The sequence below is a fragment of the Arachis hypogaea genome, chromosome 20, assembly GCF_003086295.3.
Source record: "Arachis hypogaea cultivar Tifrunner chromosome 20, arahy.Tifrunner.gnm2.J5K5, whole genome shotgun sequence".
Taxonomy (NCBI): Eukaryota; Viridiplantae; Streptophyta; class Magnoliopsida; order Fabales; family Fabaceae; genus Arachis; species Arachis hypogaea.
The window spans coordinates 118,989,155-119,009,443 of NC_092055.1; the positions used below are offsets into that span (position 1 = coordinate 118,989,155).

General features: G+C 35.6%; 1 long non-coding RNA gene across 1 annotated transcript; it reads left to right on the top strand.

Annotated features, from left to right (window-relative positions):
* The first annotated feature begins 688 nt into the window (after positions 1-688).
* On the top strand, positions 689-14,819 carry LOC112785260 (uncharacterized). The gene is made up of 3 exons (XR_003194198.3): positions 689-1,599; positions 2,627-2,832; positions 14,572-14,819. It is a non-coding gene; the product is annotated as an uncharacterized lncRNA (long non-coding RNA).
* The last annotated feature ends 5,470 nt before the right edge of the window (positions 14,820-20,289 follow it).

A 20,289-nucleotide genomic window follows, 5' to 3' on the forward strand; every position in this document is an offset into this window, starting at 1 on the left:
CTTAAAACAAATTATTTTTTTTTCTAAGTGATAATAATTTTTTGTCTAACAGTGATATAGAACGAAAACGAACCTTTAACGCGCCTATAAACTACAAAAGCGCGAATTTCTCGTCGCTTATTGTAATTATCTCTTCTTCACTCTGAATTTTCTCTTTAATAGATTTTTAGATCGATACCTATTTTCTATTGTTGATTCACCTACTCGATCAATTTTTATTTGCTAAACTGAATTGAATAGAGTTAAAATTTGATGCTATTACTGAAAATTGTTGGATTCGTCACCGTGTAACATCCGTTTGAAGTCCAAGTATTTACATTGTTTTAATGTTATTGATGTGCTATAGCGTAGTGGTGTTGGTGTGTTATTTATTAGTTTTGTTTTTCTGTAGTATGGTTCTGTAGTATGAACTCTTTTAACCTCTTCCATGGTTGGGTGTTGCAAAGTAAGGGTGTTCAAAATCGATCTGGACCGAATAAAATTGACCAATCGAATCAAAAAATTAAAAATCGAATAAACCAAAAATCAAAAAAACCGATAAAATCATATTTTGCTGTTTTTTTGTGGTTCGGTTTGGTTGTTTTTTTGTGGTTCGATTTGGTTTTTGATTTTGATACTGAAAATTCTAATCAAACCGAATCGAACCAATCAACTTAAAAACCATAAAAACCATTAGACCATTATCCCACCCCACCCCATCGGATAACCTAACGTTCCTAACTCCTAACCTAGCGCAGCTACTCTCTCGAAGAAGCCCCATTACCCCAACCCCTCCCAGCCCCGCCTCCCAACGCCTCACAACCTCTTCCAGTCCAGCCGAACCAGCCCCTCCCAGTCCCGCCGAACCAGCGCCTCGCATCCCCTCCCAGCAGCGCCTCCTAACCCCTTCCAGCAGCGCGAACCGGCGAACCCATTAGCAACGTTCAGCCCCTCCCAGATGATTGTTCATTTATTTGTTGCTGATTTTTGTTGATTGTTGTATTTTTACTCCAATTTAGTTTCGATATGTACATTCACTGGGTTGTTCATACTGAAATTGCTGTTCATACTGAATTACTGAAACTACTTCTGGGTTGTTCATACTGAATTACTGAAATTGCTGTACTGTTTGCTGTTCATACTGAAATTATTGTTCTGTTTGTTGTTATCCGATAATATCTGAAAACTTGATCTGAAACTGCTTCTGATTTATTATTATTATTATTAGTTATTTTAGAAAAATAAAAAATAATTTTGAACTGATTTAGTATGATTTATTACTTTTGTTTCCAATTTTATATATACAGGGAATTGGTTTGTTAGCAGCAGGACAAAGCAGCACAATTACAGGAACATATGCAAGACAATTCATAACTAAAGGGTTTTTGAAGTTAAATATAAAGAAATTGGTAAGGTCATTGATTACTAGAAGTTGTGCTATTGTTTGAACAATGATAGCTGCTAATGTTTTTAATACATCAGAGAGTTCATTGGATACTATGAATGAATGGCACAATGTGGTTCAGTCAATTCAAATTCCTTTTGCACTCATTCCACTTCTTATATTGGTGTCTAAAGAAGAGGTCATGGGTACTTTTTAAAATAGGCCTTATTGTAGAGGTAAGCTTTGTTTGCATTCTAACTTTTGTAGAATTGATTTTAATGTATACTATGATTATGTTTGGTAATTCGTCTAAAAGTGATTTCTTTCTTCCAGAAAATAAATTATTCTAAATATATCATGTTATGACTTTGTGAAGTAGTATAGTAGTATTTTTTTGAATTGATTGAAAAAACCGAACAAACTGAATTAAACCAAATCGATTTTAATTGGTTTGGTTTGGTTCGGATGACTTCGATAAAAAAAATCGAACCAAACCGAACCGTAATTTAATTAGACGATCGGATCAGATGACTTTTTCACTCAAAAACCGAACCAAACCACACCGCGAACATCCCTAATCTCTCATTGAAATTCTTATCCACTCTCTCTCTAGATGATATAGAACGAGAACGAACATTTAACGCGCCTATCAACTACAAAAGCACGAACCTCTCGTCGCTTATCATTGTAATCATCTCTTTTTCATTCTGAATTTTCTCTTTAATAGATTTTTAGATCGACACCTATTTTTTATTGTTGATTCGCTACTCAATCAATTTTTATTTGTTAAACTGAATTGGATAGATCAAAATTTGATGCTATTACTAAAAATTGTTAGATTCATCACCGTGTAACATCCGTTTGAAGTCCAAGTATTTACATTGTTTCAATGTTATTGATGTGCTATAGCGTAATGGTGTTGGTGTGTTATTTATTAGTGTTGTTTTTCTGTAGTATGGTTCTGAAGTATGAACTCTTTTAACCTCTTCTATGGTTGGGTGTTGCAAACTGCTCTTATAAAAAAAATTGGATTGTTTCGTTGCTTATTGATTGGTATGTGTGTTTGATACTTTGCTTGGTGCTCATAGCTTCATTTTCACTATTATTTATAGCCAAATGGCTTGCATATTGCATGCAGTAGTCTTGGCCACAAATTATGATATCTGAGGATTAAAATATTATGAACAACTATCCATATTATTTCATTATTATTTTTAACTTTTAGTGGGAATGATCGAAGAATATCATAGTAAATTAATGCAGGTCACGTTTTTAACATTATTTTGAAAATGAGTGGAGAAGAAAAGTTGCTGCCCCTTCAAAATAGCGAAAGAATCATTTGATTTGAATGAGTACCCAAAAGCTTGAATAGCATGAGAGTCGGTGAAAGAGCCAACAAAGATATCCTCTTGCACTCATCCTGATGGCATTGCCGAAGAAATGTAGAGAGAGGAATCAACAACTTCGAGGTATCATGCCAAAGGATAATTTTAAGAAGAAAAATATTAGGAGATTAAGGTTTGGTAAAGATTTTATTTTTTAAAGTTTATAAAAATTAATTTTTAAAAGATGATTTTTTTTTAAAAATAGTAGTATTTATATTTAGTAAATTAAATTAAAAATAGATTTTAATAAACACAAACAACATCAATCATATTTGGTAAAATAATTTTTAAAATTTAAAAAAATTATAATAGACATAAATATAAGTATTAAATTTAAAAATTAATTAACATATGAAGTTATATTAAATTTTTAAATTTTGAAAAGTATAAGCTAATTTTAAAAAGCTCAGTTTAAATGTTTTTAAAAGTATTCTAATCTTTTAAAAGCTGCAAACATAAATATATGGTCTTTTTATTTATCAAATATAAAATAAAAAATTTGAACTTTTAAAAAACACAAGTATTTCGTCAAAAATTTTTATCAAACCAAGACTAAGTAGTACTTTTCATCAATAATAGTTAATATTTTTGCAAATACTGTGTTTTTATATTATTATAGTTTAAGCGGGGAATTTAAGAGAGGCCAGTAGTAGTTTTGATTCCTCCGAAATGTGAAACTCCTGCATCCTATTATAATAAATGCATTATATGGAATATAATGAAGCTTAACATTTTAGTGGTAGTAAAAAGAATTGGTATAAGAGTAAATGGTAAAATTTATTTTTAAAACATAATGTGTTTTTTAAATTAGTTTTTAAAAGACTTTTTTAGTTAAATTTATCTTTTAATAATTTTAAGTTAATTTCATTAGTTTTTTTTTTTGTCATTTTTATTGTTGACAATGTTAAAATTTACTGATGTGACACATTAATTGATAATATACTGACTATATTACATATTTAATTGTCTTAATTGGCTGCTAACATAGTAAATTTATAAAATTATACCAAACTAATCCCAAATTGAGAGGCTCTTGAGGCATTGGAATTTCTTAATTTAGAATTAATTTAATTTAATTTTATAAACTTATCATCATGTTAGCAGCCAATTAGAACTATGAGGTGTGTACTGTGTTGTCACGTCACATGTCATATCATTAAACTCTTACACTATCAGTAACGAAAGTGACAGGAAGACTAATGTGACTAACCTAAAAATTTTGAATAACAAATTTGATCAAAAAAAATTTTGGATATCAATTTGGAGAACGGATAATCTTTCAAGAACGAATTTGACCATTTACTTATCACTAAACTTATACTAGGGTGCAAACCTATCCTAACTACAAGAAATTCGTCGGATATCGTCGGATTTACCGGCAAATTTTCTAGATAAATTTGACTGTATAAAATTTGCCAGAAAATGCTTACAGTTGGATTTTTCTAGTCCGACGCTAATTTTCGTCGGAATTAGATGTGGAATATAGGGGTAGGATGAAAAAATATATAGATAGTTACCGTCGGATTAATCCGAGGGTAACGTTGGCACCATGTTGTTGTGCACATTCACACCATTTTACTGTCGGATTTATCTGACGAAACATTTTTTTGGAGATTTTTAAAAAAAAATCTATTGGCTGTTACTGTCGGTAAATTCTGACAGTAATGCCGACAGAAATAATTTTTTTTTAAGACACAATTGTTTTCTGTCCATTTAAAGCTTGACCTGATGACAAACATAATTAATATAATGCTTTAAACTTGAAGTGAAATATCAAACAAACAACGTAAAAGTATGGAATGATATATGGTAATTGATATATCTAAAACAATGTTAATTACAATATCTTCTTGTCAATGTTTGGTAAAGAATTATACATATCATAAAACTATATTTAAAGTAACCCTATCTAGATTCATCATCTTTTTTCTTTGGTTCATCATCCTCTTCTTTTGAGGTTGTTTCCTGATCATTGAATTCGTCTTCCTCCTCTTCGTCCACGTCGACCCCATCTTCTTCAAGATCATTGTCCTGTTGTGGTAGTGCGTCGCCCTGTAATCCAAGGTCAATGATATCATCATCCAAAATAGTAGAGCTAAAGGTAATTGGTTCACTAGTATCAACTACCATTTTCAAAGGGGTTAGGTCATCAATCTAGTAAACTTCCTGACCCTCTGTCCTATCATAAGACTCGATGCGGCCTCTTGCCTTAGTGTTAACCATAACCACCCAACTAGACTTGCATGAACCCGGATAAGGCAAAAAATACACCTGTTGTGCATTTTGAGGTAGAATAAAAGGATCGTAGTGCCTATATTTCCTGATTATATTAACTTCAGTAATATCGTAGTCCTTGTGCTTTCATGTTCCTTGTCACGACCTTGGATCATGTCATTCACATTTAAACACGCACACCTTGTACATAGTGCGACAGAAATACTCTAACTTAATTATGTTGTGCAACACACTAAACTAATCAGAGTGACCCTGCCTGAATCCCTACGAATCCAAATTACGGTGTTGTCAGTTTTCTTCCTTATCAGTTTCCTGTCCATGACTGTGAGATCATTAAGGCTAAGTTTGGTAGCACATAACTCCCTAAAGAACTCACTTATTTCTGTAAGGAATTTTCAGATGTTGGTTGGAAGTTTTCTAAACGTGACTGGAAGCAAAGACTCCATGAAAACATTACAATCATGGCTCTTCAACCTAGCAAGCCTACCTTGTGACACGTTTGCACACCTGCTCAAGTTAGAGGCGTAACCATCAGGAAACCTCAATCCCCTAACCCACCTATAAACATTTTGCCTCTGTTCCTTTGCTAGAGCGAACACCACCTTTGGTTTAGCCCATCGCACATTATCAAGTCTCCTTAAGTTCAGATCTGGCCGCCTGCAAATGTCCATCAAGTCTAACTGTGCGTTATCGTTATTCTTTGTTTGCACATCATCCATTACTGTGTGCAAGATATTATCGAACATGTTTTTCTTAATGTGTATCAAATCAAGACAATGTCAAATCAAGTTGTCTCTCCAATAAGGCAACTCTAAGAATATACTCTGTTTAGTCCAATTATGCTTCTTGCCATATTTCAGAGGTCTCAAAGCTGCCCAGTTTTCGACGTTCTTTGGAATTCTACTGACACGATGCCAAACTTGCTTAGTACTCAAATTTCTGGGTGCCTCTTTGTGTTCAATTGTATTCTTTTTGAACGAGTACCAGTTGCACCAAAAAAGATGATTATAGTCGAAAAAACTTCGATGGCAATTAAATCACAAAATCTTACCGCCCTTTAGCAACCAAAATGCCTTCATATCCTCCATATAAATGGGGCATGCCATTCTGCCCTAAGTAGACCAACCTGACAACATGCCGTATGCAAGAAAGTCATTAGTGGTCCACATCAAGGCAGCCCGTAGTTAAAATTTTGTCTTCGTCGAAATATCATACGTTTCTACACCATCAATCCACAACTCCTTTAACTCATCCACCAAGGACTGCAAGAAGACATCTATTTTGGCCTTTGGATTGTTAGGACGAGGTATGATGCAAGTTAGGAACATGTATAGATCTTTCATGCATATTTCATGATTCAGGTTATAAGGTGTCACGACTACAGGCCAACACGAGTACGAGTTACCGAAATTAGAGTTTGGTGCGAACCTGTCAGAACACAAAGCTAATCTAACATTTCTAAGCTCGCTGGAAAATGTAGGATGTACCCGATCAAAATGCTTCCAGGCTTCGTCGTGTGACGGATGCGTCATAGTTCCATCATCTCTCTTGTTGTTACTATGCGAGGTCATGTGAGGGACCGAACTCGTCGATGCATATAATCGTTTCAACCTAGGGATCAACGCAAGTAGTGCATTCGTTTCATTGGAACTCTCTTTAACCAGCATTTACTAATATGTTCTCTCTCGACTTGGAACTTCGATGATTTACAGAATCTATATTCAGTTAGGTCTGCATCTCCTTGTAATACAACATGCACCCATTCAAACAACAATCAATTTTCAATGACTTTAGACCCAATTTCGAAACTAACTTCTTTGCTTCGTAGTGCGATGTCAGAGGTTCCAACAGGTACCAGTTCATTGCAAAAAGTGGCCCATTTATCAAAAAGCTCTTCACATAATTTGACTCCGACTTAATAGTCATCATTCTAACACATGCAGACAACTCTGAATGAATACTTCCCTCAAACAATGGTCTCGCAACAAATTCTAATAGATGATAAAATATCTTTGCCTCTGGGTTAGGATCTTGTTCAGCTTTTTCTTGCTCCGTAACACCTCTTGCATCAAACACCATCTCGTTGTATCTTTGTTGGTTACCCTCCCAAGTTATGTCTTCGATGTTTAGTTCTCTTTCGACCCGAACCCTCATTGATCGACAATCAGGCCTATTGAAATTCAAGCTAGACCTGTTAATTCCCTGTTTGTCGACTTCTCCATGCTCCGTCCACATTTAACACCCATCTTTGAACTTGTTACGGTAAAGGTGAAGTGTTATATCCGCAGGTCCTAACCACTTAGTCAGCCGACACTTTTCACACAGACACCTAAATACCCCTTTAAACCTATACGGTTCCATGCTGAACACATGCCCAAGTAACGCGTCAACTCCCTCAAAGAATTCAGGTTTTAATCTCCCCATATACCGTTGTCTCTATCATACATCCACAAACAATGACTTGGAATTATTTTGAATCACACACCCTAGAATTCAACGAACAAGACAAAATTATTAAAGTAATACCAAAATTATTAGAATCTTTTGCAAACCAAACAAGTTTTAAAACAAATCGCACGAAATTTTGGCAGAAGTTCCCTTTAACTTAGAGACATCCATCAAATAAATATAACAATTTTCACAAAAGAAACAACTACAAGCATGTATTAGAACAAACACAAATTCAATAACATATCAAATCATAACTGTTCTAATGCGCAACCCCTTATAACTCCACAATTTCTAGCAAACAAGGGTTTCAAGAAGGTGTCTCTATGCGACCTTCTCCCACTTCCGTCCTAAAACTCTATCCTAGGAAAAGTAAGTCGAACATAAAACTTAAACAATTGATTATAGTTAGAGATAGAAAACCTACCTGAAACACGATACATAGAATACGGAAGAAGCAAAATCTAATTATTCTCAGAGAAATAGCACTGTTCTAATGAAAAAGAAAACTTATTAAACTCACGTGAAACTAATTTAATTCAACAAACTACACAAAGTCGAACACTGTTAATCTCACCCTACCTAACCTACATTAACTTAATTATAATTTCTATTTACGTTAAATTAACATAAGAAATCCTAATCATAAACTGTATTACCCTATTTTAATCAATAATTTGATAATAAAGTACATAATAAAACTCTACTCACAACAAAATCTGAGAAAACTAAAAACCACAAACCAAACTCTAACCACAAACTCTATTACCATAATTTAGTCAACAATTTGGTAAAATACCTAACAAAATTCTAAAGTCACAAAAAATATGAAAAACGGCAAAAAAATATATACTAAATCCTAATCAAAACTTCATTGTACTAATTTAATCAATAATTTCGTAAACTATTTACCAAAAAATCTTAAACTCTAAAAAACTTAATAAAATTAAAAAACTATACCAAACTTACCTTTGATCGTGGCAGCAAGATGCTGGAACAGTGGTGATACCAGTAGTGATGGCGACATCGACGACAGTGGCTACCACGAATTACGGTAGTGTTCCAAACCTCCCTAGCCGTGACCAACAGCTCTAGGGGCGACAACATCCAGCAGTGGTGGCACCAGAGGCTTTGGAGGTGATGGCGACGCCAGCAACACCTCCTCCGACGGTAGAGCACAAGAGGAGAGAGAGAGCCAGAGGGAAGAGAGAGAGAGAGAGAGAGAGAGAGAGAGAGAGAGAGAGAGAGAGAGAGAGCAGAGAGAGTGAACTCGGACAAATGAGGGAGGAAGGGTTCGCGTTTGAATCTTATAACACGTTACTATCGGATTTACCGTCGGATTACTCCAACAGTAAATTGGTGCAACGCAGTGTTTCATTAAATCTATTTGCCGTCAGCTTTAGCCAACGATACATTCACCAGTAACTTTGGCGCCAACAAAATCATATTTCGCGCCACTAATCACAGTCGGAACTAGCATCGAAATGTAAAATGACTAAGATCATCATGGAACGGAAAAATGAGGGAGATGAGGACAAGGGTAGAATGGTAACATCATATATGTTTTTGAACGAGTGCAATCAAGGAAATTCAAAACAGCATCAAATACAAATGATAACGGGTTCCTTCAGAATTAATAGAATTAATGGTGAGGCTGATTGCGTGGGATTTGATAATTATGGGAAGGTTGATTTGGAAAGAACAAAAATGGATATATGTATTGATGAGGGAAGTGGGACCAAAAGAGTAGAGGTAAGTGTACAAGGCTGGAAAGGTGTGGGTTTGGGCTCTAATAATTCTGAGGCCCACGCACAAGGTACCAAGTCCTGTCTTCTATTGGGTCATAGGGAAAATGAGCTAGTAAAAGAGAAGCGGATGGGCTGGGCAATAATGCCACAGGAGACCAGTTAGGGACATGGATCGGGTCAGGGGCTGGTCAGGGGAGTCGGTTCGAGCCGGGCGGATCCCTCCATGAACTCTGCTGGGCTTTGCGAATTGGGCTGCTCACTTCAGCGCTCCCCAATCCTTACTCACGCCGCATTGCAGGAAAGCCTCCTGCATCCTGATTCTGCGACGCGTCTTGGGGGCCAACTTAGAGGCAACTGTGGTATCTGGTGCAGTTTTCTATGAAGAAGAAGAAGATATCATGGCGATTTTACAAAGTCATAATGAAGCTATGGCGGCAAAAATAAAGATGGCAAAACAAAAGGAGAAAGCAAGGAGGAGTAGGCCCAAGCAACATAAAAAGGTGTGTAAAATTTCATTTAAAAGATTTATAGTTGTTGGAATATTAGAGGTTTAGGAGGGGATGGAAAGTTGAGTATGGTAAAAGAGTTGAAAAAGAAGTTTAAGTTGAATATGCTAGGATTAATTGAAACTAAGAGGGAGGTAGTGACCAAATTTGATGTTGCTCGAGTATGGGGATGTGACACGGTAGGCTGGGAATATGTGGAATCAGTAGGAGCCTCTGGCGGTTTATTATTAATGTGGGATGATGTGCTATTTAAACGGTTAAACTGCTATAAAGGAGATGGTTGGCTTTGTGTGCAAGGAGTGCTGAAAAAAAATAACGTTAACTGTGCATTCTGTTTAGTGTATGGCGCACATGTCCGGAGTGAGAAACAGATGATGTGGGAGGAGTTGAGCTATATTGCGGGTCTATGTCAGGTTCCATTTTGTTTCATAGGAGATTTCAACGAGATACTAAAGTTGGAGGAAAGAAAAGGCACAGCTAGTATACCGGCATCTGCAGAAGACTTTAAGGAATGGGTACAGGATTTACAGCTAGTGGATTTACCGCTTACTGATCGAAAATTCAAATGGTTTCGAGGTCGTTCCTGTAGCCGCATAGATAGGGTTCTTGTCAGTGTGGAGTGGCTTGAGGAGTTCCCAGATACTCGTTTGAGAAGAGGACCTAGAATGCTATCAGATCATTGCCCGTTGATTCTAGAAGATGCGAGGTTTAGTGCGGATCCAAGACCGTTCCGAAGCTTAGACTCCTGGTTTACACATGAAGGATTTCTAAGGATGGTGAAGGATGAGTGGAGAAAATTAGGTGATGAACAGTTTACTGGTAAGCTGAAGGCCTTAGCGGTTCCACTGAGGAGATGGCACAAGGACAATTTTGGGGACATTGACAACATGATAAATAAGTTCGAGGAAGAAATTATGAAGATTGATGACATGGTTAGTGTTGGTAGTCATGATGGAACATTGGAGGCTAGACGGAAGGCTCTTGTGACTTGTTGTGCGAAGTGGTATGCCAGAAACGAGATTCATTGGAAGCAGATGTCTCGATCTCAACATGCTAGAGATATGGACAAGAACACTAGATACTTCCATAACCTAGCATTGGATAGAAGAAGGAACAACAGAATCGACTCCCTGGTAATTAATGGCAGAGTGGTGAGGAACCAGGCCAGAATAAAAATTGCAATTATAGGATTTTATAAAAAACTATATCGACAGGAGTATTATCCGAGGGTTGGAATCCGTGATGGGTTGGTAAGGCAGATTAATGAGGAGGAGGCAGGGGAGTTAGAGGTAATGCCATCGCCTGAGGAAGTACGTGAGGCAGTATGGGATTGTGGTTCCAGTAAAGCGCCAGGTATTGATGGCTACAATATGAATTTCATAAAGAAATGTTGGGGTGAGATTAGCCAAGAGTTTACTGCAGCTGTTTTGGGTTTTTTCCAAAGTGCGAAGCTACAAACAGATGCTAACGTAACATGGGTGGCGCTAGCTCCAAAATTTGTGGAAGCTAAGGAAATTAAAGACTTAAGGCCAATTAGTATGGTTGGCTGTGTCTATAAGGTGATATCCAAAGTCTTGGTGAGAAGAATGCGGTAAATAATACCAGGTTTAGTGGGAGAGACTCATTCTGCGTTTATAAAGGGTCACAAAATACACGATGGTGTACTCATTGCTTGTGAGACGGTCCAATGGTTGAAGTTGCGTAAAAAGCAGGCAGCAATTATCAAACTAGATTTTCAGAAAGCCTACGACAGAGTGAGATGGAGCTTTGTGGATATGGTACTCCAAAAGATGGGTTTTGGTCTTAGATGGAGGGCATGGGTGAAGGAATGTGTGACCACAGCGTCTATGTCAGTGTTGATTAATGGATCACCATCCAAGCCGTTCAGGATGGAGAGAGGTCTGAGACAAGGAGATCCGCTGTCTCCTTTTCTGTTCGTTCTAGTTGTCGACGTCTTGCATAGGATGGTGGGCGAGGCAGTCAGGAATGGCCGCATCTCTCCACTGTTGGTGGGTAGGGACAACATAGAATTGTCGCATCTCCAATTTGCAGACGACACAATTTTATTTTGCCCACAAGATACGGAAATAATATTGAACTATAAGAGGCTTTTACGTTGTTTCGAGTGGATGTCTGGCCTGAGTATTAACTTTGACAAGTCAAATCTGATTTTGGTTAACTGCAAGCAAGAATGGGTGACGAATATGTATGGTTTGTTGGGATGCGCCGAAGCTACTTTACCTATCAGGTATTTAGGAATCTCTTTAGGCGCGAACCCCCGGCTCGTGAAGACCTGGAAACCGATCATAGACAAGGTGGAAGATAAGCCTAGTTTGTGGAAAGCCAAGTCCCTCAACAAAGCTGGCAAGCTGGTTCTCATAAAATCGGTCCTAAATAGTCTGCCGGTTTACTACTTAAACTTGTACAAAATACCAAAAGCGGTGGCAGAAAAGATAATCGGGCTACAGAGAAGGTTTTTGTGGAGTAAAGAAGATGGAAATAACAGTATACCACTTGTGAAATGGGAGATGGTGCAAGCCCCAAAAAAGTTAAGCGGTTTAGGGGTGGGGGATGCGTTAAGGAATACGGCGCTTCTGTTCAAGTGGTGGTGGCGTTTTTCGAATGAAGATTGTCCGCTGTGGAAGAAGGTTGTATGTTCTTGTAATCTTTTGAACCCTTCTGTAATGATGTCAAAACAGGAATTACTGTTAAGGGGTGGCCCGTGGAAAGATATTTGTCAGCTTAATATTAAAGAGTCACATGCGAGAGATATGATGATCAGTGGATTGGCTATGGAGGTGGAAAATAGCATACGTATTCATTTCTGGGAGGATGATTGGCTACAAAGTGGTCTGTTGAAAGATAGTTTTCCGAGACTCTTCTCTGTTTCAAATTAACAAGGATATATCGTAGGGGATTGTGGGTTTTGGGATGGGATAGAATGGGTGTGGAACTTTCAGTGGAGGAGAGAGTTATTCCAATGGGAACTTGAGTTGCTCAATCAACTTTATGACCGGTTGTGACTAGTAAGAATGTCGCCTAGTAGAGATGATACAATTGTATGAAAATTTGATAAAACATGTATCTATTCTACAAAATCTTTTGTGCAGGTGCTACAGAACGAGATTCTCCCAGAAGACATCACAAGCTACAGCTTTACTAGTGCCATTTAGAGAGGATTGGTTCCTCCAAGAGTAGAGCTCTCTGCGTGGTTTGTCCTAATAGGCAGGATCAACACTAAAGAGAAGCTGAGTAAGCTAGGAATCATACATCATAGCAATAACATTTGTGTTTTGTGTAAAAAAGAAATAGAATTTGTGCACCATTTGTTTTTTGGTTGTGAATTTACTTGGCAGGTGTGGTGTGCTTGGTTGACGGGTACAGACAGAGCTTGAGCTATTCCGGAGACTGTCAAAGAACTGTTTGAGAGTTGGATTGAAGTGCCTGGTCGTAATTCTAAGAGAAAGAGGTGGCTGATAGGATTCTGTGCGGTTATCTGGAACATTTGGTTAGAAAGAAACAGCAGAATCTTCCAGAGATTAGAGACAAGTGTTGATGGAATCAAGAATAAGTCATTTCTGAGTTATAAGGAATGGTGTGGTGTAGATCCGTTTGGTTGTTGATGGCAATGTCGGAGATGACAATGGATTCTACCGCATAGTCGGTCCTAAATATCTTTTACATATTACATTTGAAAATATGTTTGGTTGCAAAGTATTAACTCAAATAGATCTGCTATACATCCAAGTCTTATTGTCATCCAAGTCCAACTTAGTAGGCCTAACATTAACAAAAATCACTCTCATTAAAAGAGCATGTAACACACACCCGAAACTCGAAACAAACGTTACCTCTCGTTTCGCGCTCTAATATGAAAAACCGTTCATATCTCCTATTCAAAATTGCAACAAAGACATTTGAAATCTCCCTCAAAATCTCTCAAAAATCTTTCAAATTCTTTGCGAAAAACTACAGGAAAATCTGGTGCTGCATTTGAGATCATCAATAAAAAATACAGAAATAGAACAACAAAAATTCCTCAAGGTCCTGATAAAACTACTTGGTCATTATGTTCAATTTTCTCCTTCGCATTTCTTGCATTTCTACTAGTTCGGTTTAGGGTTTAGTGGATCGAGTTTGTTCATTTAGTAGATCGAGTTTATTTGATTCAATTTTTTCTTATTTTTCTCTATAACTAGGGCATCGAATGAGACTTTAGTAGTTGTGATGCATTTTAATTGAGGTTCATTTAGTTTCTCTTCATTAAATAATTTTGGTTCATTAAGTAATTTCAATTCATTTCTTAGTTTAATTGAGGTTCATTTGATTTTGTTTCGCTTGAATTTACTGAACTTGTTCATGTATGCTTGTTTATTTAGTTATAGCTCTGATATTTGTTAGTTGTATACACTTGAATAATTTATAATAAGATACAATTTCCCTTCCGATACATGTGTTGGTTGTGCTTTTTTTATCACTCATTAATCATTACTCTAATCGTATTTTGTCAAGGGATATGTTTAGTACTTTGTAACTATTTTTGTTCTCTTTTTTAATGAATGATAGGATATAAAGTTTTTCTTTTTCACTGCAATATTTTGCTAACATCTTTATTGGTTCTGATTTTTTCTGGTACTATCATTAAATAATTTCGATTCATTTCTTAATTTATTTGAAGTTCATTTGGATCCAGAAATAAATTCAATGTATTTTTATTGATGATTGAGTATTTTTGACTATTTTTTCAAATCTGAGCTAATTTCGGTTTATTTGTGAATTAACTGAAGTTCACTTGATACTGTTGTTAAGTATTGACCAAATTTTTAAACATAGTTGATCCTGTACTTTTAAATTAATACATATTAATAAATTTCTTTTAATTGTAGGAATAAATTGATGCTTTCAAGCATGAATATGGTCCAATTATTCTCTTGGACAAGATAAATAAATTGAAAGACAGTAATTGAGAGATCTGAAGGCATAAGAATCTCAAAGTCATCCGCTAACCTCTCAAGTCTTTTCTGTAGATTATCATCGGGGACATAAAAGTAAATAGGTTCAATCTTATAAATTGTAATGAATTTCTATTGATATTCTTGAACACTATTTTGTAAAGAATTGTAAGAGGCAAACACTTCTTTGACTCCTTGTAAATGTTAATATATATATATATATATATATATATATATATATATATATATATATATATATATATATATATTTGAAAAAAAAATTTTAAATTTTTTTTGATTTATTTGTTAAAAATGTCTAGGATATATGGAGATCATATTAATTTGAATGAATCTATGTTCACACTGAATAGATTGAATGTATTTATCAAACATCATCAGCAACGGCAAAAATACAAATGAATTAGACACAAATGAACCGAAATCTATTCTAATAAACATCTAAATTATTTACCACAATACAATTGCAGAAACTAATTAAAAAAACTAAAAAGTAACTATTCAATAAAACATAATACAAATAAAAACTTAACCCTCATTTTTATCAAAAGAAAAAATATTATATAAGTAAAACATAAATGAAGCGAAATTTATTTTACTAAACAGCGAAACTTCTATCATAGTGCATCATATTCTCTTTAGGATAATTCATATCCTATTCATGATAATGGCTAGAGTTTGACTAAATCATCGATCCACCATTTAAAAGGTTAAAAAAAAGTAAATCATATATTAGCGAATGTACTAACATGCACAAACACATTTTTGCCTAATCAAAAGAAAATCAATGTTACCTCACTTAGAGCTACCTTTTTACTTTTTCTTTGATGCATTTGCGATCATTTTTTCCATATTCGATCCCAATCTATTTTTGGGATGTCCTCTTATTCTAACACGTAAGAGACTTTGAAGGTCGTTAACATCATTCACTACTAGAAAACTAGTTATTACAGACAGATATTTCCGACGGATTTATCCCACGGAAATACAGACAAAATTTCAGAGGGATTTTTTGTCGGAAAATAAAAAAAATGAATTAGTATAAATTACAGATGGAAACAAAAATTCGTCGATAAGTCTGTCGGAAAAATTAATTTTTTTCGTGGGAAATGGTTACAGACGGATTTTTCTGTCTGTAATTAAATGGACAAAACGGTGTGTTTTGTTAAATTATTACAGACGGAATTTAAAAAAATTCGTCGGTAATATTGCCTTAAACCTAAACTCTACTTCTATACCCTCGAGCTCCACAATTACACTCCAAACGAGTTTCACAATCAGCTTCATACTCCATTCACACTCCAAATCTTGCTCCTCAGCGCCGCATTCTTCCATCACCGCTGTTCCATAACCACAATCATCCACCGCATTCTTCCATCATCAACACCTTTGGGACTTCCATCACTCTTGTCGTTATCAATCATCACTCTCGGTAAACCTAACTCTACTTTTATGAGTATAAATTTTAATCCTCCTTCAGTGACATTTTCTTTTCTTCAAACCCAACATCGATGGTGAGTTTTTGAATTTTCTACTATATTTTCTTCTAGTTAGTTTAATTGCTGCTTGATTTCATTTCCGATTTAGGATTAAGCTAGGGTTTGCTTTTGATTTTGTGATTTATTTGTTTGCTGTGATGAACTTTTTATCTAATCAAAGCATTTCGAATGATGCAAGTAAGCTATTTGATGAAAATCCTCAGAATGGTGTTTTGGTACTACGTATGTATACCCTTCCTTGCTCACATCATTTTCTAATTATTCTTTTTTATTTTTCTTCACTCTGTACTACTACTCAGCCTTACCTTTTCATTTTAAATAACAAAATAAATCAACAATTTCTTTATATATATATATATATATAGTGAAAGTGAAGGCTGGGAAGAAGAGAAAGAAGTGTTTGTTTGAAATTGGGGGTGGTTGGTGGGCTGAATAATAATAATAATAATAATAATAATAATAATAATAATAATAATAATAATGTTGAAAGGAAAAAAGGGTGTGTTAATGAGGTTGTGGAAGCAGAGGGGAGCATAATAGCAGATCTAATAGAAAAAGAAGAAATTTATTCTAGATAATGTTATCCAACTCAATGTGGTATAAAGTTCATTTTTTAATTCAGCCAAGCAGAAGAGAATACATGGTCTGATGTCGAAGTTTTGAGGTTAGCAGCTGCAGTAGAATCAAATTCAGTACATCCAGTTGGGAAAGCTATTGTGGATGCTACTCAGAAAGTTAATTGTACTAACGCTAAGGTTCTTCTTTCTCTATTCAACTTCCCCATCCTGACATCAAGTGTTCTCATTGCTTTATTCTGTGACGAACTTTACTTCTTTTCTCTCATCATATCACCCACTGTTCTTTGGTCTCTTCTTGCTCATACAAATCACATGACACTTTTGTTTACATGAGCTGATAAATTGAATATATTCTAATACATCATTTTGGTGTAGTATTAAATATCATATCATTAGCTTTAATTGTTATAGTATCTTTTATTTATTTATTTAAATTATTGATTAGTTTATCATATTAATAAAATGTATTTTACATAAATAATGGAAATAAATAAACAAAATTATTTGAAAATTAAAATAAAAAGATAATATCATTGTTATATTTGCCGACCCTACTCTTTACTATATTACCTAGTTTATCTATACATCTGAGTGTGTATGTGTCAGAAAGAGAATGATATCATAGTTTATAATACTGGTGGATTTTTGGCTTTCCCACTACTAGAAAACTGGTTATTACAGACGGATATTTTCAATGAATTTATCCCACGGAAATACAAACGAAATTTCAGAGGGATTTTTTGTCGAAAAACAAAAAAAATAAATTAGTATAAATTACAGACGGAAAAGAAAATCCGTCGATAATTCTGTCGAAAAAATTAATATTTTTCGTGAGAAATGGTTACAGACAGAAAATCCGTCTATAATTAAATACAAAAAATTGCTGCATTTTATTAAATTATTACAGACGGAAAATCCATCAGTAATTTAAAATTTTTTCGTCGAAAATGTTTGATATTCGCGTTTATGATCCTTTGTGCCCGAGCTCGTTCATTCGCAGCACCAAATCAAAGGAGCTAAACCTAGCATTCCCCCCTCCGTTGACAAGCTTCTTCTTCTCCTTCCCTCACCTACAGCACCACCGCCGGCCACCCTAACCGCCGCAGCTACCTTCTCCTTCTTCTCCTCTTTTTTAAACACTGAACCAGTAGAACACAGCCCCTCTCTCTCTCGTTCTTTCTCGTTCGCAGAACAAAGCAACCTCAAGCTCCACCACCACCGCCCCTCAAGCTCGCATATCTTCTCAGCGCTACAGCCATCATCTCCTCCAATCAATGTCGCGGCTACCTTTGCGCAAGCCCTAGCTCCGTGGCGACCAAAATCGGTTCCTCCGTCAGTCGCGGTTCCACCTCTCTCTTTCCCCCTGTTCGAACCGTAGAGACCAGGTTTTGGTTTTAAAATTCTTTTAATTTCTGTTGAGTTCAATTAATTTTGTTTAGTTAGTTTGATTTTACTAATTACTTTAGTTAGATTTGTTTTCTGATTATTAGATTTTTAGGTTGTTAAAATAGGATTAGATTAGGTTTTGATTCTGAATAGCTGAGAAATAGGATTAGATTAGGTTTTCTGTTTTCACTTTCCTTTCTTGCTAGGGTTGGTACCTAGTAGCAGGTAGGTTTCTACTTTCTACTGATTCAGGTAAAGACCTTGAAGGCTTTGAAAGAGGAATATATTGTTCACTGATTTAGGTAAAGACCTTGAAGGCTTTAAAGTATTTTTTCTACTTTCTACTGCAGAATTTTTTTAAATTAATAAAAGAAGAATATATTGTTCACTGATTCAGGTAAAGTCTTCACAGCTATATATACTTTTCCACCTACACCTTTTCCACCTGTTTCTTTCAGAGGCAAGTGTTAATGTAGCCATAGCACGCAGATAGGTTCCCCAATTCTATCCATTTTATTATTTAGTTAAAAAGAAGTAAAAGATCTTATCTATTGATTATGTTGTCTTTAACTTGTTGATCTGCAGATACATTATGATCACCAAGTGCTTCTTGATTATCTAATTTCAAAGAATACTGGAATAAGTTGTGCTAAATATCTTTTAAGGTATTTTAAATTTTGTCGTCAATCACATTACTTTCTCTTTCCTTGGTTTTAAATAAAATAGTTGGAAAAGGTTTTATAATTATAGGTATGGTTCATGTAGCTCTGTGTTGTACTAAACTATCTTCTTCTAACAACAACAACTAAGGATCTTCTATTTTATTGAGTTCTTTATTCCTTCTGCATGCAGAATCTTTGTTGCCACTTGGAATGTAGCAAGGAAGTCACCTCCAAGTTATTTGAACCTTGAAGATTGGCTTCACACCTCTCCACCCGCTGATATCTATGTTCTTGGGTAAATTACTAATGCCGATTGTATAGTGTGCAAGTCATCTTTTGTTCTGCAACATTTCTTGCTGAGAAATTTTTTGCATTTTCTTTTTGGCCTCAAGTTTCAAGAAATTGTACCTCTTATTGCTGGTAACATTTTGGGAACATAAGACAATGGCCCTGCAAGGAAATGGCTTGCTCTTATTAGGAAGACCCTTAAGCTTGTTGGTTGAATGCTTGAAATAATATTTATTTGCATTTTCAAAATGGGGATCATATTTATCCTGTCTTCCTCATGAATTTTTTCCCCTAGCAAATGTAGAATAATAATTCTTTTGTTTAAACTTGAACTGGTTTCTAATTTCATTATGGTTTTCTCAGTTTCTTCTCTTACCAGGGCTCAAATTTGTTCATAGGATATATCGGGGATTCTCGAGCAGTGATGGGATCCAAGGACAGCAATGACTCCATGGTGGCAATTCAGTTGACCATTGATTTGAAGCCCGATTTGCCAAGTTTGTTATTTGCATCAAAATTCATACTATCTCTTTGTTCCATGTATGATTTTCGCATCAGAATTCATCCTTATGCCTTGATGAGGTAACCACTCAATAGTTTGTTAGCACTTAGCAGTGGAATCTTTCCATGTCTCCTCCGAATGTAACTGATTATGATTCTTTCCAGGTCTGGGATGTTTTAAGCAATGAAAAGGTGGTTGAGATAGTATCTTCGGCACCAACACGGTCATCAGCTGCAAGGATTCTGGTAGATGCTGCAGCCCGGGAGTGGAAACTTAAGTATCCGACTTCAAAGATGGACGATTGCGCTGTGGTCTGCCTATTTTTGGATGGTAAAATGGACACAGAATCCGACTATGACGAACAAGGCTTCTCTTCTGCAACCCTTCAGAGCAATCATTCTAGCCAACTACTCTGATATCATATCAATATTCTGCAGTGCACAACGTTTAAATACCCTAGGTGATGAGTCTAAATTGCTTCCTCTTTAGTGACAGGTAATTTATTTCATTCTAGCCAACTACTCTGCTAATTAGGAGAACTGAGTGATTTTCTATGTCTAGGCAAAGATTTCCTACTTAAAGTGACTCTTTCTGCTGTCTTTTTATTTTATCCTGCTGTCTAGGCAAAGATGGTGTTTCTGATATTGTTTCTGCAGCAAAGGTTGCTGCAGTGGCACATCCATTAGCTGAAAAAGCTGAAGAGATTGCTTCCAATATCA